We start from the raw sequence: 21,872 nt of genomic DNA on the forward strand, positions 1-21,872 counted from the left end.
AGAACACTTATACCTTGAAATTTAGTGAGGGATCATCTTATAATGCCACCGCAGTACTAAGCAAAATAAGATGCATAAAAAGGTAAAATCACATGCAATCAAAATATGTGACATGATATGGCCATCATCATCTTGTGCCTTTGATCTCCATCTCCAAAGCACCGTAATGATCTCCATCGTCACCGGCTTGACACCTTGATCTCCATTGTAGCGTCGTTGTCGTCTCGCCAACTATTGCTTCTACGACTATCGCTAACGCATAGTGATAAAGTAAAGAATTACATGGCGATTGTATTTCATACAATAAAGCAACAACCATAAGGCTCCTGCCAGTTGCCGATAACTTTTACAAAACATGATCATCTCATACAACAACGTATATCTCATCATGTCTTGACCATATCACATCACAACATGCCCAGCAAAAACAAGTTAGACGTCCTCTACTTTGTTGTTGCAAGTTTTATGTGGCTGCTATGGGCTTATAGTAAGAACCGTTCTTACCTATGCATCAAACCACAACGATCTTTCATTAAGTTTGCTGTTTTAACCTTCAAGAAGGACCGGCCGTAGTCAAATTTGATTCAACTAAAGTTGGAGAAACAGACACCCGCCAGCCACCTTTATGCAAAACAAGTTGCATGTCTGTCGGTGGAACTGGTCTCATGAACGTGGTCATGTAAGCTTGGTCCAGGACGCTTCATCCAACAATACCGCCGAATCAAAATAAGACATTGGTGGTAAGTAGTATGACTATGATCGCCCACAACTCTTTGTGTTCTACTCGTGCATATCATCTACGCATAGACCTGGCTCGGATGCCACTGTTGGGGAACGTAGCATGCAATTTCAAAAAAATTCCTATGATCACGCAAGATCTATCTAGGAGATGCATAGCAACGAGAGGGGGAGAGTGTGTCCACGTACCCTCGTAGACCGAAAGCGGAAGCGTTAGGTTAACGAGTTGATGTAGTCGAACTTCTTCGCGGTCCAACCGTTCAAGTACCGAACGTACGACACCTCCGAGTTCAACACACGTTCAGCTCGATGACGTCCCTCGAACTCTTGATCCAGCAAAGTGTCAAGGGAGAGTTTCATCAGCAGGACGGCTTGGTGATGGTGATGGTGATGTGATCCGCGCAGGGCTTCGCCTAAGCACTAGGATGATATGACCGGAGGAGTAAACTGTGGAGGGGGGCACCGCACACGGCTAAGAAACAACTGTTGTGCTTTGGGATGCCCCCCTACCCCCATATATAAAGGAGGAGAGGGAGGAGGCCGGCCACAAGGGGCGCGCCATGGGGGGAAACTGACTAGGACTCCAAGTCCTATTCGGCCCCCCTTTCTTCTTACGAAGGGGAAGGAGAGGAGAGGGAGAGGGAAAGGGGGGCCGCGCCCCCTCCCCTGGTCCTATTCGGACTCCCCTTGAGGGGGCGCGCGCCACCCCCTTGTGGGCTGCCCTCTCTCTCCCCTATGGCCCATGAGGCCCAATACTTTCCCCGGGGGGTTCCGATAACCCCTCGGTACTCCGATAAATACCCGAACCACTCCGAAACCATTCCGGTGTCCGAATACCATCGTCCAATATATCAATCTTCACCTCTCGACTATTTCGAGACTCCTCGTCATGTTCGTGATCTCATCTGGGACTCTGAACAATCTTCGGTCACCAAAACACATAACTCATAATACAAATCGTCATCGAACGTTAAGCATGCGGACCCTACGGGTTCGAGAACTATGTAGACATGACCGAGACACATCTCCCATCAATAACCAACAGCAGAACCTGGATGCTCATATTGGTTCCTACATATTCTACGAAGATCTTTATCGGTCAAACCGTAATGACAACATACGTCATTCCCTTTGTCATCGGTATGTTACTTGCCCGAGATTCGATCGTCGGTATCCTCATACCTAGTTCAATCTCGTTACCGGCAAGTCTCTTTACTCGTTCCGTAATGCATCATCCCGCTACTAACTCATAAGTCACATTGCTTGCAAGGCTTATCGTGATGTGCATTACCGAGAGGGCCCAGAGATACCTCTCCGATACTCGGAGTGACAAATCCTAATCTCGATCTATGCCAACCCAACAAACACCTTCGAAGACAGCTGTAGAGCATCTTTATAATCACCCAGTTACGTTGTGATGTTTGATAGCACACAAGGTGTTCCTCTGGTATTCGGGAGTTGCATAATCTCATAGTCAAAGGAATATGTATAAGTCATGAAGAAAGCAATAGCAATAAAACTTAATGATCATTATGCTAAGCTAATGGATGGGTCTTGTCCATCATATCATTCTCCTAATGATGTGATCTCGTTCATCAAATGACAACACATGTCTATGGCCAGGAAACTTAACCATCTTTGATTAACGAGCTAGTCAAGTAGAGGCATACTAGGGACACTTTTTTTGTCTGTGTATTCACACATGTATCAAGTTTCCGGTTAATACAATTCTAGCATGAATAATAAACCTTTATCATGATGTAAGGAAATATAAATAACAACTTTATTATTGAGGAGGGGGGTTAAGTAGGTGGGGAGGGGGCAGCTGGGCCGGTTGGCCCAGTTGGGTTCAGGGGCTTCCTTTTATTTTAATTGTTTTGTTTTCTCTTTCTTTTACATATTTTTCCTTTACTATTTTCTTTTATTTTCTTAATAGTTTTAGTTTTATAAAAATGTAAGAAAACACCTAAATTAGTGTTACTATTTATACCACTACCACAATAATTTGGGCATCTAAATAAAATAGTTTGCAACATTAATTTAAAAAGGCATTTAATTAATTGTTTTAGCCACTGTTTTATTTATTTTAGGGTATTTGATCACTTTCTAAAAATGTTGGTTCACCACCATAATTACCAATGAATTATTTACCACATTTCGAATATATTAGCTTTGACATTTTGAAAACTTTAAATTTTGAATTTATTTTGAATTTAGATTTTGAATCAGTTTTAAATCAAAAGTGATATTAGCAACAGTAACAGTGATTACTTGGCGTCATTAGCAGGGGATTACTGTAGCTTGATTATCTAGGCGTTACAGCCGTTGCTGGGCCGAGTATAAGAAATGCAAACATTGAGGTGGAATGGGAAACCGCCGTTGGTCCATGTACCAAAACTACCTCCAAAGGCTGATTTTGTACTAGTGATAGAAACCGCATGAACCTTTTACTATAGGCGGTTCTAGATTTTTAGCCGCATCCGGTACTTTAGATAATAATAATAACCGCCTCCGATGGGATATTACATGTTGACTTTGCTCCGAATGGAGAAACCTGTCTCCGAGGCACGCTTCTATTGCCTGTTTTGTACTACAATACTAGCTAGTGTGAGCATATTACCATGCACTACCATCATTCATACTCATTACATGACTAGTGATATCTTCTTCATTGGTATAAGCTTTACATGGTCATTATAGCTAGATTCATATTGAATGGTAGAAGTAGCCATAGTTCATCATTTTCATAAGCTATGCTTTATCTTGTAATTATCCGGTACACTGCCAAAGGCATTCATATCGACTTTCTTTCATATTCATAGCTTGAGTTATGTTTGCATGTAAATAAAGTTGGGAAAAGATGTATTGATCGTCAACACGGTTCAAATAATTTTCCGATTCAGCGATTTATCGTCCGATTTATCGCTACTCTTGGGGTGACTGATAAGATTATTCCTTATCTTCACCATTTACCGTTTGGGCCGATTTATCACTATAACAACCGATAAATCGGGCCTATTCATAGCACTATGTTTGCAAAAAATATGTTTATTTGCGTTTTGTGGACCTTGTTACGCTATATGTACTGTTGTCATATTTTGTTTGTCATTATACGAGGACTCAAAGGCTAGGAATGAAGGTAATACTTCTGTCCAATATTGTTTTGGTGTTGAATATAGCATATTTTAGTGTTGGAAACCTGGGATTTGCAAAAAAAAAAATGGCCCATTGATAGTCGACCGATAAAATCGATTAATCGGCCGATTTCCGATTAACCTCTAATCCCCAGACGCTAACGATAAGCGATATCCTCAATGTTTGCATTATAAGGTTTGCTCCTACCTCCTATACCATGTGTCCATGAGTGGAAAAAAATGGCGCAGGAAGACACAAAAAGAGATGTGTCACAAAGACACTATAAACTGAAAGATAGAAGGAGCAACATAATTTCTGTTTTATCTACACTAAAGAAGTACCTCAAAGTAGCACCATGCATTGAAGTGGATTAGTGATTTAGAGTAGCACAACTTCATGCATTGAAAATTACACAGTTGCATGAGTTTCATTTGTGATATAGACTAGTGATGTCTTCATTTTTTTCCTTTATATACTAGAAGGGCTAGGGATGCAATTCTCATATTCTTTAATTTTCAATAAATAAGACACTAGTTTTGTTTATGTACTCAACCTTTCCCCTAAACTTAATCCCTCAACAAACTTGACCCACATCGAAGCCTCTCTTAATCTTTATCTACGATGACTTCTCTCCAATTGATGATGTCCATGAGTCTGCTAGAACATATGACATATGACCCGCAAACATAATTTGATAGAGGCTCACCGAGTACTGCTTACGCTTGCGACAACGGAGCCGAGAAAGTAGACGAAATTTGTGCTCCAAACCACATTTGAACACTCTTCATCCGAATGGGGTCTTCTCCTCTTGCTTCTCCTAGTGGCCAGATGGTGTGGTTCAGAACGAAACGATTTATCACAATCGGCGATGACGGCCATTTTCTTTGTACGTGTTCTCCATGTACCTCATATTTTTCCTTTGTGCCTGCTCGTACATGTGTCATACTTCTTTGCTCGTGGTCGGGGACAAAGGGAAGGAGCGCCACCTGGTCGAGGACAATGGGGAGAAGTGTCATCGTGACCAAAGACAAAGAGAAAGACGAAAAGTCTAACAAAAGTTCATTGGAAACTCGCCGCGGATGATGAGGGGAGGAAGGCGGGTGGCGGGGTGGGCCGAGGGCTGGCCGACGGCGATGTGGGCAGCGACCGTCATGCCCAACCTAGTCATGAGATTTTCCCTCTTTTTTAAACTAAAATGTAATTTTCTAAAAGCAAATTTGCCAAAGAGATGTTAGGGCGAAAGGCTATTTTTAGGGATGCTTTTTAGGGGAATAAGGGCATCTCCAATGCCGACCCTCAAACCGCCCACATCCGTTCGGATCACGCTGTCCGAACCGCGGAAGGCATCCAACGCGGGCCTGTATCGGTCCACGGTGTGGTCCGGACGTACTTTCTCCCACAAATCAGAGCCAAACGTGGGGGGTTTGCCGGCGTCCGGACAACAACCAAGCACGCTTCTGACAGCCCTGGTCCACCTAAACACCCTCCCTCGCCCGTGCGCGCTGCCCGCCAAAAACGGCCAGCGCCGCTCCAGAGCGTTAGTGCCCGCATTCATGCCCACCAGAGCGCACGCGGCCGCTCACTGGCGCGGGCATTGAAGCGGCGCGCCGATCGAGAGCGTCGCTCGCGCCGCTTCCCGGTGCACGCGACCGCTTCGCTTTCAAACGACACAACGCCGCCCGTTCATTTATCAGCCGCCCACATTAATGACACGTGATTGCCGAGGCACCTACTCTGGGGTCACCCGTCCGTCCCTCTGCCGCCCAGCATTGCCATGTAAACTGCTTCCCCGTCCATATCCGTAGTCATCCGCCTCCGATCCCTCTTCGCACCACTCCCACCATGGATTCCTCCCCGCCAAAGCTCTTTCGGACGGGCTGACGCCGGACCTAAACAAGGAGTTGGCCGCCATTGCTATCGGTCGCTTGGCCGGCAGGCAGCCGTAGGACGAGCACGTCCCAATGGAGGACGTGGCCGGCGATGAGCCAACGCCAGCCTCCTCGTCCACGCCACCCTCGTCGGTGCATTGCACCGTGACCATCGGCGAGGCCCGTGCCCATCACATGGACATGATGCGGGAGGAGCACGAGGAGCAGTTTCGGGAGGCGCAGGCCGACGCCGCCTACAACTACCAACTCCTCTAGGAGCACATGCCGGCAGAGGAGCAGCTCTCCGCCGGCAGGGCGATTGCGCCGGACGCGGACCCGACGGAGCAGGCGGTGTTTCTTGACTCGTACCGTACCGCCCGCGAGATCCGCCTTGCCCGCTCGTGGTGCCGCAAGCGGGCGGCGGAGGTGGCCGCCGCCTAAAAGGAGTGCGACGACGAGGTGGTGTCTGGCGAGACCGACGAGGAGGACGACATCGCCGGCTCCGCCGAGGCTGCACCCCGCCACCACAACCACGAACTCGACATGTCCACGGGTGCCGCCTGTAAAGAGGAAGAGTAGGTCGCCGCCGCTCGGGTCCCAAGAAGGTCACCGCTCCTCCCCTCCCGTGGACGCCAAGCTTGGTGGGCTGAGCATCGGCGGCCGATTAGTCGCTTGCGGCAATGTGGAGGCGGACAGCTTCACTTCCTGGGTCTCCGGAGGTGGAGGTTACGGAGGCAGAGCTAGAGAGCGTCGAAACGGAACTGGAGAAGGCAAAGTTTCAATTCTCGGGGCTCATGGTCGGACACGAGGAACGGGCGCTGGCGTTCATTAAGATTAAGTATTAATTATATCTCCAAAGACGGACGAGAATCGCTTAGTTGGTGTAAATGTAATGAAATCTATCATGTTTATATAAAACCCGTCATGTTTATATGAAATATGGAATGTTTATATGAAGTTTGGTCGTATTTGCATGAATTTCATCCGGTTTGTTGAAAAAGAGTTTAAAATGTATGCGGCTATAATTGGATGGCGGGCTTCCGTATCCATGACTGCGTCTGGTCCCCCTCTCTTCAAAGACTGATGCGGGAGAAAATTTACGGGCCGCCGTTTCAGATGCCCTAAGTGGAGATGCTCTAACAAGTGAAAGATACTACGCCCTTGCCAAAGCCGAGTTCTGCGTCACAACGAGACCCACTGCCAAAACTTTCCATGGGTTTTGCCGTTTTGGTGTCACCGATGATGATGATTTGGTGAAAGCATAATACTGTTCATGGGTGGCCACCGCAGTGTATGTGCACATCACGAATCACCCAATTGTTGAGCCGATCATGTGCCGTCCGTTATCCGTGGCATTCGGTAATCGACAAACAAAGCTTTAAGCGTGCATGCATCGCATCATATATCCCTTTCTTTCCGGGCACCAAGTGTGCAACTCATCACAAGCAAAAAGCTTGAACTGCTTCGCCGCTGTTGAGCCTCTCTCTTTTCTCTTTTCCCTCCCTGTTTTTCCCTCACACGAGCCGTCCCGTCACGCTGCAACGCTGCCTTTACCGGCGGGCCCGGACGCCGCTGGTAGACAAGTGCGTACGTGTGGCAAAGAGAAAAATAATGGGGTAGTACTAGAAATTATTCGACGGAGAGGACGTATATCTCTTTCGGCTGATTCAGGCGCATCGATCGAGCGGTCGTCGTTGGGACAAAATGGGGCAGGCGTAGGCAGGGAGGCAGGTCGATACACCTCGCGCATTCTCATGTTTCACCGGTCGTTGCGGCTGCTGGCTACGAGGATAGCGATCTTAAGCAGGAGCTGATCAACTTTCGTGGCTTCGTCTCCGGCGTCCTCTTCACACATTTTTACGCGTCTCTGGGATATCCGAAAGCGATCTTGCTCTCTGCTCGGCAGGCATAGAGATAACGTAATGCTATTGTTCTATTGGGGCTCAGCCTAGTCTATAGCTATCAGAAAATTGGATGTGCTGTAATACTGAACTGTTAGTAGTTTGCAAGGACCGGAAAGGCACCAGCGTAGCCCAAGACGAAGGAGGAAAGAATGGAGAGAATTACCAAATATTACGGCCAAGTGCCAAGAGGAGTCAGGGGACTCACGACAAGAACTTCATGAGAGGAGGGCGCCCGACATAGTGGCCAGAGACAAGGCTTTAAGTAGGGTTTCCAAAGGAGAATTTCCTCTCGAATCACCATGTGAGAAAGCACAGAAGTAGATCTCTTCAGATAATCGCCAACTACTCGCAATAATCACCCATTTGAAAATATTTTCTATCGCCACGGTTTCGTTTGGAAGAAAAAACCGGAGTAAGCGTGCCTGTCGTACCTCCGTGTCGTTCCCCTAGCGCTGCAAATATTCCCCAAGGAAATATATATCCAGTAACTGAACATGTTTTTTTTTTGCAAAAACTGAACATGTTTCTGACGCTTAGTAACTAAACATGTAACACGTAAGAGCATCTCCAATAGAAGATGCAAATTTAAAGATGTAAAACAAGAGATGTAAAAATTTACATCTTTAAAAAGTGCTTTTTTATCTCCAGAAAAGTGTCAACTCCACAGATTATGCAAAATGGAGATGTAAAAGAGCAACTCCAACAGATGATGCAAACTAGAGATGTAAAACCGGTCGCCGGCTGCGTGACTGTGTACAAGTAGTCGGCATGAGTGCCGGTGGCTGAGCGCCGAGAGAAGGGAGGAGCGCCTGTGGACCAACCGGCGGCAGCAGGTGCACCAGCGGCCGAGCGGCGACAGTCGGGAGGTCGAATGTGGCGAACAGAGCTCGAATGGCCGGTGGAGCGACTGTGAATCGAGCGGCGGATTGGTCACGAAGGGGCGACGGCCGTGCGACGCGAGAAGGTCGAGTCTGGTAGCGGAAAAGCGGCGGCAACGTGAAGGCAAGTGTACGGCTCGAATCTAGTGGAGGTGGCGGGGGTGGGGGGGGGGCGAGCGCAAATCATGGGGCGGCGATTCGGCGGCGGAGAAGCAGCCAATTCAGCCGATTTGGAGGCGGGCGGCGACATAGTAGCGGCGGAACTGGCAACAGGGCGGTGGAGCGGCCGGATTTGGCAGCGGGGCGGCGGCGTGGTGCGGTGGGCGAGTGTCGCGGCGGCGGAAGTGCGGCGGGACGGGCACAAATCGGCGACGCGGCAAGGTGGGTCAGACCGGCGGCGGCTGTGGCGGAGGAGGCGGCAAGGTCGTCAGAGTCGGCCATGGCCTGGACGGTGGTCGGCGGGCGGCGGCTGGTCGCTCGGAAGTGAAATGGACGACACTTGGGCAGTTGGTGAGCGGTTGCGTTTTTACATCTTCTGTAAGTGGAGATGCAAATTTGCATTGCGAGGTGCTGTAGTTTACATCTCTGGAAGGCTGAAATGTAATTTTTTTACATCTACATCATCTGTTGAAGAAGGATTTTTAGCCTTAAAAATACAAAAGTTAGTTATTTTTACACCTACATCATCTATTGAAGATGCTATAAAAGCAGTTGAACTTTCTTCTAATAAAAAAGAAGTTAAACTTTGACAATACTTATTTAAGAAGTAAGATAAGAATGGCTTCCCGTGCAATCAATGGAAAATGATAGCACGGGATATCAAGGGCGGAGCTACAGGGTGTCTAGGGTGGGCCGCAGCCCACCCTGGTATTTCGGACCGGCCTATATACCATATAAAGAATAGACTAGAGATGGGCCAAAGAAAAAAAACCAACATCTTTGACCTAACAACAACAATGCATGCACCCAAGCTCCATCTAGTCACCTCTTCCCGTCCCCGACACCTAGCTGCCTCGTCCACAACTGTCTCTGCTCGCCACTCCTCGATTGCCCCCATCGTCAGTCGCCTGCCTCCGACCGCCCAGCTACCCAGCATCTCCTGCCAATGCATGCACCCAAGCTCCATCTAGTCACCTCTTCCCGTCCCCGACACCTAGCTGCCTCGTCCACAACTGTCTCTGCTCGCCACTCCTCGATTGCCCCCATCGTCAGTCGCCTGCCTCCGACCGCCCAGCTACCCAGCATCTCCTGCCTCTCTTGCTCTCCCGGCGCTCGATGCCAGCTGTGCGACCGAGCTCTCCTGCGGCCCTGCAGGCTGAGAGCATGCGACCCTGCTGTGCCCTGCCCCGCACACCGGCGGCGCCCCTGCAAGCCGGCGCTAGAGGCCAGCAGCCAGTCTGCACTCCGGCACTCTACTTGATTTGAGAAGGGCCACCCTGCACTACTAGGGATAAGCCTAGCAGTAGCGCGGGTATTTGGTGTACGCGCTACTGATATGACGCTATAGCTAACATGTAGCAGTAGCGCGGGTTGGCCCACGCTACTGCTATACATGGGTAGCAGTAGCGAACTTTGGAGCAACGCGCTACTGCTAATAGCTGCAGTGCTTTTAATTAAGCCGCGCTACTAGTAAGAGCGTGGTGCTGCTAACTTTATTTCCCTTGCTACTGCTAGTTTTATTAGTTTATGTTTTTCTTCTACATATTTGTTTTGTATTTGAACAGACTTTATACAATAATCTTTAGCATATCATACACATACAAATGTAATCATAGCATGTACATATAAATAGTCTCATCAAATCATGTCATCATTATAATTATCATCCAACACAAAGTGGTCTCTCGTCAGCGTCTCGAAAATAGCGATACAAGTCTCAAATGATTGCAACTACATCGCCATCCATCTAAACAATGATATACGCGAGAAGAGTTATCACTATGAGTACATGAGGCGGTGGTGATGAGTCCTCTCTCGCGCTAGCGTGAACCTCAAGTAACTAGCTTCTGCTTCTTGTCTGCTTTTGAAGCCTTTATGGCTGGCACCCGAGACCCCCTCCACTTGCGCCTGACACTCATGCCACTCGTCGTACACTCCCGGAACCTTTCCTTTGTACACGACATAGCACTGCTTCTTCGCCATCAAGAATGTAGGCACCTGTTAGAGATGCATCTTCATCAAGAGAATGTACAATCATATGCAACAAAATATACTTGAGCAACACGAAAAAGAAAGGGTTAGCAACTAGATGCAACATATAGTAAACATACAAATAATCAACGCAGTTTCATCGTAGGCAAACTAATTAACTAGAGGTACGCAGGTCATCTTACCCAAACTAACAAAGTAGCGTTACGCAAGTTCGGCAGTGACCGTGGACATCACAAAGTTTCATCGCTACAGAAATTATACAAGTTCAACCGACACATATCATCATCGGTATCATAAATCACTAGAAGTTCCATCCTTCCATATCATCGAGGATGGACCCTAGCTTCTTGAACGACGTGAGGTCCTGACGTTGCATGCCTATGCGAGTTCGGATGTCAGCTCGCGATATAGGGCCGTGGTGGAACATCCCCTTCTCTTCGACGACTTCTTTCATGATGATCGTCGCAATGTCCCTTTGGATGTGAAAGAAGTCATCTCTAAGTTTATAATCGGCTTCTCCATGAGATTTTACCCACTTGCAGATATGATCATCGTTTCTGCTTGTCATGCGAAGCGTTTGGTGATCCCTTCTGAACTCTATCATGAGATGGAGGAGGTAGAATCTATCGTTCTTGCTTGGTTTTGGCACATGGATGCAGCAGAAGTTAGTTTTATGCGAGAAACCCGTCTTCTTGTTCTGCAGGTGGCCACCCCTCAAGCTGATGCCTTGGAGAGCATCATCTAGAATATTCATTACGTGGGTGTAATCCTTTTTCTCCTAGTTTCTGGTAGGGTCGAAATGCACGGCATGGGAGACTCGCGGGTAAAGAACGATAAGGACGGCGCGCCCGTTGCTACGGGGAAAAAAACTCAAATTATTCTCCATATGAGCGAGAAGGAATGATTGAAATGTACGAAAGGGTTGTCCGGCACTGACTTACTTTGGATGATAAGGCAGGAGGACAATTTCCTAGTCCTTATTTTGTACCATGAAGTTTTCAAGGTACTCCCTAGCAGTTTTACGCTCAAAGTCACCGAGACTCAAGAAGGACTCATGCATGTAGTATGGATCCGCCACAAAGATTTGCGTGACTTCTTCTCTCTTCATGACGGAGCTCATATGTAGCGCAAAAAGGCGAACGATTGTACAGTTGAGCCGCCTTGTCAGAAACATCTCAAAGATATGCTCAAACCGCAGGAAGAACACCTCCGCGGGCCGTGTGGCACTTCCCCTCAGGCACACGAGCCGCGTATGTCGGATATCCTGGATCCTTCGAGGCTAGTAGGCTTTTCTCAGTCGACAGCACATGGTCGTGCAGTCTCCTGAGATCCCCTGATATTGCCTCCAGCGGTTTCGGTGGTAGCATCGGCTCGCCCGTGACATGGAACATGGACGCACCTTCGACAGGTACACGCTCTTCAAAATCCGCCATCTGGCTGCTATGTGCTCTGGCTTGTTTGTAGGCAGCAGAGCCTCTCTTCCCCGGTCTCTTCCTCTCCTTTTTCTTGGGCTGACCTTCCAGACCCTTCCTTAACCCCTGCCCTAGTGTTGTCGGGCTAAGCACTGTACAACCCTCGGCTAGTTGAGCCTGTGCTGAGGCGGCATCTTCAGGCGTGTCCTGTGAGGATTACATGAAGAGAGACTTCTTGCAATCCCTGCTAGGACGTTCCTGCCTGGGCAGATCATCCATATCCTCATCAGCATACTGATAGCCCGAGTCGTCATATGGCTGACTCATCATATCTAAGTCACCGTCATAGGCGCTTGTATTGAGGAACCGAAGAGGGTCCTCGTCCATCTCATCATCCATTCTTTGTTCTACGGGGGCGATTACATCAGCCACTGTTGGACCCCCTTCATCACATCGTCCGCCGCTCTCACCTGGCACTACAGGCGCTGGTAATTACGTAGGTGGGGTGGTGGTGTTCATACCTGCTTGTTGATGTGTGGTTATTGGTGTACTCTCGGCCGGCTCCAGACGAAGAAGATTCTTCGGCCATAGCAGCACCCAACCCTTGCAGTTTCCAATCCGCAGCGAGGTCTTGTTGTCCTCTCCCCCTAGCCGTACTGGAGGAGGCAAATCCTCGTGCCCCGATTTCACACTTGACATGGTAACCCTGAAGTGCCCACCGGGCATCGGCTGGCCGTGGAACATGAGTTCCAAGGGCTTCGTTATCACCGCCTTTCCCATGTCCACCTTTTGGCCTTTGATCAAGTAGAGTATGGTGCACGGGTTTTGGCTGCCTGCAAACACATGTCTGCGGCGTAAAACATTAGAAAGGCAACGAAAATGGAATATTCTACATATATGTTGGTGCGACATGTAATTACCATGAGGGCGTCGAGCTCTACCAAAGACGAAGGCCCGCCTAGCGTGCCAGAGACTGAGGACGGGCTGCTATGAGCGGGTGCGGGTGCGGGAGCAGGCACGGTTGCGTGAGCAAGTGATGGTGCGGTGGTGTTGTTCACCGAGTTGCTCCCGACGAAACTGGGCATGGGGAAATCATCTACCATCTTGTCTGGATTTTCCTTCCTCCAGTTGATGATAGCCGGCATCAAGTTAGTAGCGAAATCATTTCTGCAGGCATCTACAGCTGCAGCGACTGCCTGCTGTAGCAACTCATTTTTTCTCCTCGGCTGCTTTTTTCGCGTCCTCAGCTGCTTTTTTCTCGAACGCAAGCTTCACCTTCTCGTCGATGTCCGCCTGACTAAACTTCTTTGTCTGCTTCTTGGCCTCCGGGCCCTCATTGTAAAAGACCTTCCACGTGGCGCCGTCTCCGGCGCCGTGCACACGACCATGTTGCGGCCACTGGTCCAAAGGGAGTCCCTTAAGTTCGTTCAAGGCCCGGTTGAGAGGGGTGTCCCACTTGGGCCTCATCGACGAGGACTAGCTTTTGGCTGCAAGCTGGTGTTGCTTCTCCCGCAGAAGGAACATGGACCGTTTACGAATGTGTAGTCGACTTGATCAGAAGCTAAATGTAAGGTGGTAAAAGAATAATTGCCAGTATTCTAATCAATTTCCTCGTGATCGAGTCCATGTAAAAATCTTCTTTTCCTTGTCCCACATGTAGCAGGCCCTCATGAAGTCACGCTCCAAGCGGTTGGTGAACTTCGCGAAGGGGTCCGGGAGACCCGCGGCTTCACGTTCTGCGTCCTCCTTATCCCATATGGGCCTTTTGCCAAGGTAGCCACGGCTTCCGAGGCATTGGTTCCCCGTGTTCCTTTGCTGAAGGCTCTTGAATTTCGCAGCCTTAGCCTTGGTTGACTCGTTAGCACAAGTGTCCTTGAACTTTTGGAACTCCTCTTTCGTAAGTGTCGTATTTTCCTCCAAAATCTTGGACAGGGGTTCCTCAGCCTCAATAGCTCGTTTCACCCTCCCTTTCCAGGAGGTCAAATCATTGCTGAACATGCCCATGGTGTGATTGTTAATCTTTTTCATCTTCGGATCATCCCACGGTTGTTCTATGCTATCATCCCGGTCAGGGAACTTGAATCTCTTGTGCAACTTCGTCAGGAGAAACTGCCTCAAATGTTCTTTACTCCTTAAGTCATCGTCGTTGATGCTCGCGCATTCCCGTAGGATGCATCCTACTTGGTTCCCATAGCACTTGCGAGGTTCTTCCAGCTCTAATGGCTAAAACTTGCTAGGGGCCATCTTTGTGATCACCAGTCATCCGATGTCGAGTTTGTTAGGTTTTCGTATCCTCTGCTTCTTCTGCTTCTTCTTTTTGGTAGCGGCTTCGGCGCCGGTACCTTCCCCGCCGGTCTCGGCACCGTCATCGGTGCCGGCGCTGTCGGTGTCGATGTCGGCGTGAGTACCATCATTGAGGCCGCCCTGCAAACCTTGATTGTGCTTAGCAGACATAAAATCGAGGTACTGTTGTTCACCCTCATAATCCATCTCGTCTGCATCTTGGTCAGAAGGCTCGGTTTCTTCATTGTTCGACATGTTTCCTATGATTAAGTCTCCTTGTTTAATTCTAAAACTATAATGAAATGAGAGATGGCATAAAAAAGGTCTATGGTTTGCCGGAATGTCGTTTCATTCCCGTCGCAGCAAATCCCGGCACTCGATATGGCTACTTCCTAGCACAAGTCATGCCAAAATTCACAGGAAATTTTGGCATGCCCGTTGCTAAAAAGTGGACATATCGAGCGCCTTAAATTCACCGGAACGGAAATGAATCAACATTCCGGCGAAACATAGGCCACTCGGATCATTTACCCTGCACATAACCATCATTCTCCAAATATCACATGTCCACTTCAAATATGTCCAAATCACATGTCCACATATCATATAGGGTTCATATAGCAACAATAGCTTTAACTAAAAAATATCAAATAACAACAATTCTGTTTTTCTTTAAATACCAATAAAAAATCCTTGAATAGATTTGATACCTAGCTAAATACCAAAAAAATCCTTGAATAAAATTTCTGTCCTAGTTTGATACCTAGCTAAATACCAATAAAAATTCCTTGAATAAAATTTCTGTCCTAGTTTGATACCTAGCTAAATTCATAACTAAATTTGATACCTAGGGTTCATGACTAAATTTGATAAATTCATCACCGAAAAATTCATAACTAGGGTTCATACCTAGCTAAATTCATAACTAAATTTGATACCTAGCTAGGGTTCATAACTAAATTCATCACCGCAAAAAAAAACTACCTACTGCCCTAACTAAATAGATAACCTAATTAACCTACTGCCCTAACTAAATAGATAACCTAATTAACCTACTACCCTAACTAAATAGATAACTTAATTAACCTGCTGCCCTAACTAAAACCTAAGTAAATTAACCTAAGAACCCTAGCTAGAACTCTAATAGAAGAGAGAGAGCAGCGGTGGGGGGCTTACAAAGGGTGCAGGGCGAGGAGGCAGGCCCGACGACGGCCGAGGTTGGGAGGGGAGGAAGCAGAGGAGGGAGGCGTGCCGCGTCGGGGTCGGGGCCGGGGCCGGGGCGGGGTCGGGGGAGATGACGCGACACCGAGGCGAGGCGGGCTAGGAGGAGACGGCGCGGCACCGAGTCGAGGCGGGGTCGGGGGAGACGGCGCGGCACCAAGGCGAGGAGGGGTCGGGGGAGTCGGCGCGGCACCGAGGCGAGGCGGGGTCGGGGGCAAGGCCACGGGCTCCGGCGAGGTCAAGGGCGAGGGCACGGGCTCCGGCGGCGACGAGGGGGGAGAAGAGAGAGTGGGGATTTGGGGGAAGAAGCTGAGGGGGGAACCGGCGGGGGGGGGGGGGGGGTAAGTCAACATAGTAGCAGCGCGTTTCAACAAAATGCGATGTAGCTAATTTAGCTATAGTGTGTTTCTCCAAGAAGCGCTACTGCTATCAATAGTAGCTATAGCGCGTTTTACCAAACAACGCTACCGCTATCTAACGTAGCTATAGCGCTTTTCCAGAAAGGTGCTACTGCTATCACCAGTAGCTATAGCAGTTTTCCTCTTTGTTTCTTCTATTTTCTTTTCCTTTTCTTTTCTTCCTTTTCTTTTCTTTCCTTTTTTCCAAGAGCGGGAACGAAGGGAAGGTGATACAACGTATATAACTAAGGCGATATATATTTCATTATTTGACGGTTAAGTATGCATACAAAATAGGATCATATATATATATATTACATCATTTGACCCATGCATAACGGTTAAGTGTGTACACAAAATAGGAACATATATATTACATCATTTGACCGATAACGGTTTCTCAGCTTCGACGTTTTCGTTTTTGAGTGAGATCCTTTTCCTTCTTGTTTGATGACGAATAATTGAGCCCCTCATTGTGACTTTTTCTTTTCCATGGAGTACGATCTTTCTTAGGTAATGTAGTATTGATTCTTCTTTGACGTATACTTCATCATCATCGTCATCTTCCCTCATTGGGTTGCCGTACTGGTCGTAGTCTTCCTCATTGGCGACTCCATCCATTCCAGTGATGTTCCTTTTGCCTCTCCTCACGACAACACAACTGGGATTGCTCTGGTCGGTTATGAAGAAGCATTGTGTCACATGCTTAGCGTGTACCCATGGCTCGTTTTTTGTGATGGCGTTCACGGTAGCGCTCTTGGCATCGGGTATAGTCATGGTAGTGAAATACCGGTTTTCTCTTTCGATATTCTTAGCCCATATGACACGGAACATCGTCGCGCTGTGCAGTCCAGAGTAGTCAAGCTCCAAGATCTCCTCGACCCTTCCGTAAAATCTCTCAGTTGCGCCGTTGTCGCTACCGGTCATGCATTCCATCGTCACCCCTGAGTTCTGAAAATCACTGTTCATATATTTGGCCTCCATGTAGAACGTGTATCCATTGATATCGTATGCCTGATAGGTGATGAGGTTGGGCGAGGGGCCACGTGCTAAGGCGTATATGAGCAATCCGTCCTTAGAGCCCTCTTCCGGGGAATTAGCAAGAATATGCTCTTTGAACCAATGCAGGAAAGTGAAGTTGTGCTCTCTAGTAACTTCAGAGTCCGTCCTGCATACCCCCCGGTCACGATACTTCTTTGCGATAGTTTCTTTGTGCAGTGTCACGAAATGATCTACCTTGTCTAGGTGTTGTAGCACTACCAAGTTTGCTCTGTCAAAGTCGTTGCGTCGATCTGAGTAGGCCACATGCAGTTCCCTACGACCGTTGGAGTGACCTTCTCCTTCGAGCCTCCCAACGTGCTTCTTAACGGGCAAACCAACACCAGGCAGCCGGTCTGCGCCATATAGAAAATTCTCACAGAAAGAGATGCATCTCTTGTGTCAGATAGCCCTGGACGATGCTTCCATCCGGACGGGACATGTTACGAACAAATCCTTTGATGATCCCATTCATCCTCTCGAACGACATCATGTTGTGCAGGAATGACAGCCCCAGGTCTATTATGTTGTCCACAATATGGACACACAGATGCACCATAACGTCAAAGAACGTGGGCGGTAAGTACATCTCAAGCTCATTTAATATCACAACGATCTCTTCCTGTAGCCTTCGGAGCTGCTTCACACTGATCGACTTTCGAGAGATGACATCGAAAAAGTTGCAGAGACCAGTAAGCGTGTCACGAACGTGCTTGTCCATTATCCCTCTAAGGGCAACAGGTAATATCTGTGTCATCATCACATGACAGTCATGGGACTACATCCCGCTGAACCTTTTCTTCTTCGTGTCTAGAAATCTGCTTATCCTCCCACGGTAACCGGAACTAACTTTGATTCTGGTAAGGCACTTGGAGAACTGATCGATTTCAGCCGGACTTAAGGTGAAGCAAGAAGGGGGGCAATAATCCTCTTTCTTTACTTTTTCCCTTCTTCTCCAGCGCCTCTGTCTCCTCTGATTTTTTACGGGGCAGCATTTGCAGATCTGCCCTGATTTTCAAGTCTTGCAAGTCTTTTCTTGCCTTCGGCGCATCCTTGGTCTTATCCGACATGTTCATCAGTGTCGCAAGCAAGCTCTCAAGGACATTCTTACAGATATGCATTTGATCAAAGCAATGAGGCATGTCGAGTTTGTGCCAGTACTCCAAGTCCCAGAAAACAAACCTCATCTTCCATACCTTTAGTGGCGGCTTCGGCACCTTTTTCATCGTCTTCCCCGGCGCGGGGCATTGTTCCTAGTTTTTCAACAACTCATCGATTTCGGCACCGCTCCGCTTATGTGGAGGTCCTCGATGCTCGGCCTCACCATTGAATAGCTCTCCACGGTTTCTCCACGGGTCATCCTTCTTGCGCCATCTTCGATGCCCCATGTACACGATTTTCCCAGACCCGCCATCTTTCGTTCACGTTAGCTGCTGAGACGTTGTATCATCCATGCACCGCGTGCATCCGCAATATCCATGGCACACCTGGCCTGCGACATATCCGTAACCGAGATAGTCGTGCACCGTCGTGATCAGCACGGCTCTCATATAGCAATACTCGCATTTGCTGGCGTCCCATATCTTGGCCGGTGTTTTCCATAACGTGTCTAACTCCTCTTGAAGTAGCCCCAGATACAGATTAATATTATTTCCCGGTTGTTTCGGCCCTTGAATCAGCATGCTCATGTGTATGTACTTCGACTTCATGCACAACCAGGGGGAGGTTGTACATCCATACAAACACGGGCCATGTACTATGGTTCGTGTTCTGGTTGCCAAACGGACTCATGCCATCGGTACACGCGCAGAGCACAATGTTCCTTGCATCACATGTGAAATACTGATATTCGGCGTTGAACGCTCTCCACTGCCTTCCATCCATGAGGTGTCTCAGCTTCGGATCATCTCCATTGTCGGGCTTTGTCCTCTCCGCGTGCCAACGCATGAGCTTTGCTTCCTTGGGATCTACAAAATAACGTTGCAGACGGGGGGTGATCGGTAAGTACCATACAACTTTCTGGGGAGATTTCTTCCCGGCCTTCTTGTATCGAGAAGCATTGCACACGGGACAGCTGGTTTTTTCCGCGTGCTCCTTCCGATAAATTATGCAATCATTGATGCATGCATGGTATCTAACGTGCGGCAGATCAAGAGGGCACACGATCTTCTTGGCCTCATCCACACTAGTAGGCCATAGATTCCCCGCGGGAAGAACATCCTTTAGGTACTTGAGAAGCTCATCGAAGCTAGTGTCGGTCCATTTGTTTTTAGCCTTCGTCTTCAGGAGTTCGAGCGTGAAACTCAAGCGGGTCACCTCGGGATTGCAACCATCATACAATGGAGTGTTCGAGTCTACCAATAGTTGCTGCAGCTTGGCCTCCTCTCTAGAAGCAACTCTGTCACTAGTCGTCTCCTTGCAAAGCAGTGCTTGAACATGAGGGTCCCGCACGATTGAACCTAGTACCGACGAAGTCTGCGGCGTGGAGTCCACGTTTTCTTCGCCGCCATGTCCGGCCCCTTCTCCGCCGCCATGTCCGGCCTCTTCCCCGCCGCCATGTCCGGCCCCTTCTCCGCCGCCATTATTGATCATCTCTTCGTCTTGCCCTGTGTCGTTATTGCCTGCCCCGTCGGCGTCCTCAACATCATCATCCTCATCTTCAATTATCCACCGAGTATAGCCATCCATGAAACCAGTCATGAGCAGGTGCGCCATCACACGACCATCGTCATAGGGGTCGAGCGAAACTCCTCCTTTGCATATTCGGTACGGACATAAAATCTCTGTCAGGTTATTTTCTTTCATGTCTTGTACCGCCGACCGCAACCACCAGTCCACCATCGTTTCACTGACCATCATGAACGCCTGCACGGTAATAATAAACAAATTGATTATAAAAATGCATGCATGCATCAAAGTCATACAAAAATTCGGCATGACCTTCCCTAAAAATAGAACATATAGAGTTTGCCCGGAATTCGTCGAAACGGAAATAAATCGACATTTCGACAAAACATAGGCAACTCACAAGCACAATTCGGCAGCAACTCATGCCACACACACAATTTCCATCATTCGCCCGATTATGTCATATCGCACATATACACATATTTCCATTCTTTCAAAAGCATAAATTTTTAATCACCTATCTCGGGATCGAGCACAGTGATGATGATGTCGATAGGTGTCGCCACACACACCTATGGAATGATCAAAAGTGGACAAAGCTCTTCTTGACAAGGCTAGATCTAGTTAGGGAGGTACATAGGTCACTTCACTAAATGCCAGATCTACCTAGCTAGCTAGTTTGGGAGGAGACAAGTTCAACGAATGAAGGGGGAAGGAAAAAGAGAAAGGAGATGCATTAATGGAGGTGGTGTAGTTAGCTAGGAGTAATAGAAAGATAGGTAGAACAAGGAGAGTAATGGGGGAGAAGTGGTGAGGAAGAAGTAAAGTGAGGGAGAGAGGAGGTGGGAGCTGGGGGAAAGTGAAGGAAGAGAGGATGGGGGAGGGGGAGGAGGAAGGAAAAAGGTGGTACGGGTGCGGTTTAGCAGTAGCGTTGGGTGTAAAACGCGCTGCTGCTAATAAGATAGCAGTAGCACGCTTCTGGAAGAGGCGCTACTGCTAAACGGGGCCCGCCATGCGGCCAGGTTCAAATTTAGCAGTAGCGCCCTGCAAAAAAAGCGCGCTACTACTATTACATTAGCAGTAGCGCGGTTAGTGTGGGCGCGCTACTGCTAAACCTAGCGTGGCGGGAATGGTCGGGCAATTTTAGTAGTAGCGTGGTTCTACCGAGCCGCGTTATTGCTAAGTCGGTAGCAGTAACGCCTGTTTATGGCCTGCGCTACTGCTAATTAGCAGTAGCGCCCCTTCTTGTCGAGCGCTACTGCTAAGTCGATAGCAGTAACGCCTGTTTATGGCCCGCGCTAGTTTAGCAGTAGCGCCCCTTCTTGTCCAGCACTACTCCTAAGATTCTATGTATAAGGTTTTCCCTAGTAGTGATGGTTTCAAATCCTAGATCCGCCACTGCGGGATATGTACAACCGTGTTGAATGTCAGACCAATAATAGGTTATGTGTGTTGACATATATCTCTATTTGTGCCGGTTGTAGCCCGTAACTACTTTTGAGTCGTCCTTTGATATAGGAGATTGATACTTTTGAACTTTAATAAATATATGGTTGTGTGCATTGCAATAATAGGAAGCACTATCTTGTTTAGCGAACAAGATATATTTAACTTTGTTGTTTGCAAACCAAAACTTCATGTCAACAAAGGCACGATTTGTGATCTATTAGCGAAATCAAAAAGAAAAGCGTCATATCTGTGTGCAGGGGCGTGGTCAAGCCACAGGCAACACGGGGCATGGTCTCGGGCATGATGATGAAATCTTTCGATGACTGTAGTACTGTAGCTCTAAGGTTGGCCTAGGTCATGCCTCGGGAGGATATCTGGTGCTACGGGAGCACCTAATCTTAGGTGCTCCAGGGGCTTTTCAACTGTTAGATCTGAGATCCGATGGCCAAGGAGAGAGCTCACGCTTTTATTCAGAAAACACTCTCACAATTTTTTAATTGCAAATTGGGTCCAGCGCATGTGTAGATGACCGTTGGATTTCAGATCCAATGGCCGAGAAGCTCTTGGAGCACCTAAACTTAGGTGCTCCCATAGTACCTGATATTTTCCCGTCATGCCTCAACCCTGTCTACGCTACTATCTATGCGCACCTGAGCTGGGGTGCAAGCACAAACACTATCGAGTTCAACTAGTGAGAGCACCAGTTGTATCTATTTTCTTCTATATTTATATGCCCCATACACACTCAGCTCTGTCTCCACGAGAGCAA

The sequence above is a fragment of the Aegilops tauschii genome, chromosome 6 (genome assembly GCF_002575655.3).
Source record: "Aegilops tauschii subsp. strangulata cultivar AL8/78 chromosome 6, Aet v6.0, whole genome shotgun sequence".
NCBI lineage: Eukaryota > Viridiplantae > Streptophyta > Magnoliopsida > Poales > Poaceae > Aegilops > Aegilops tauschii.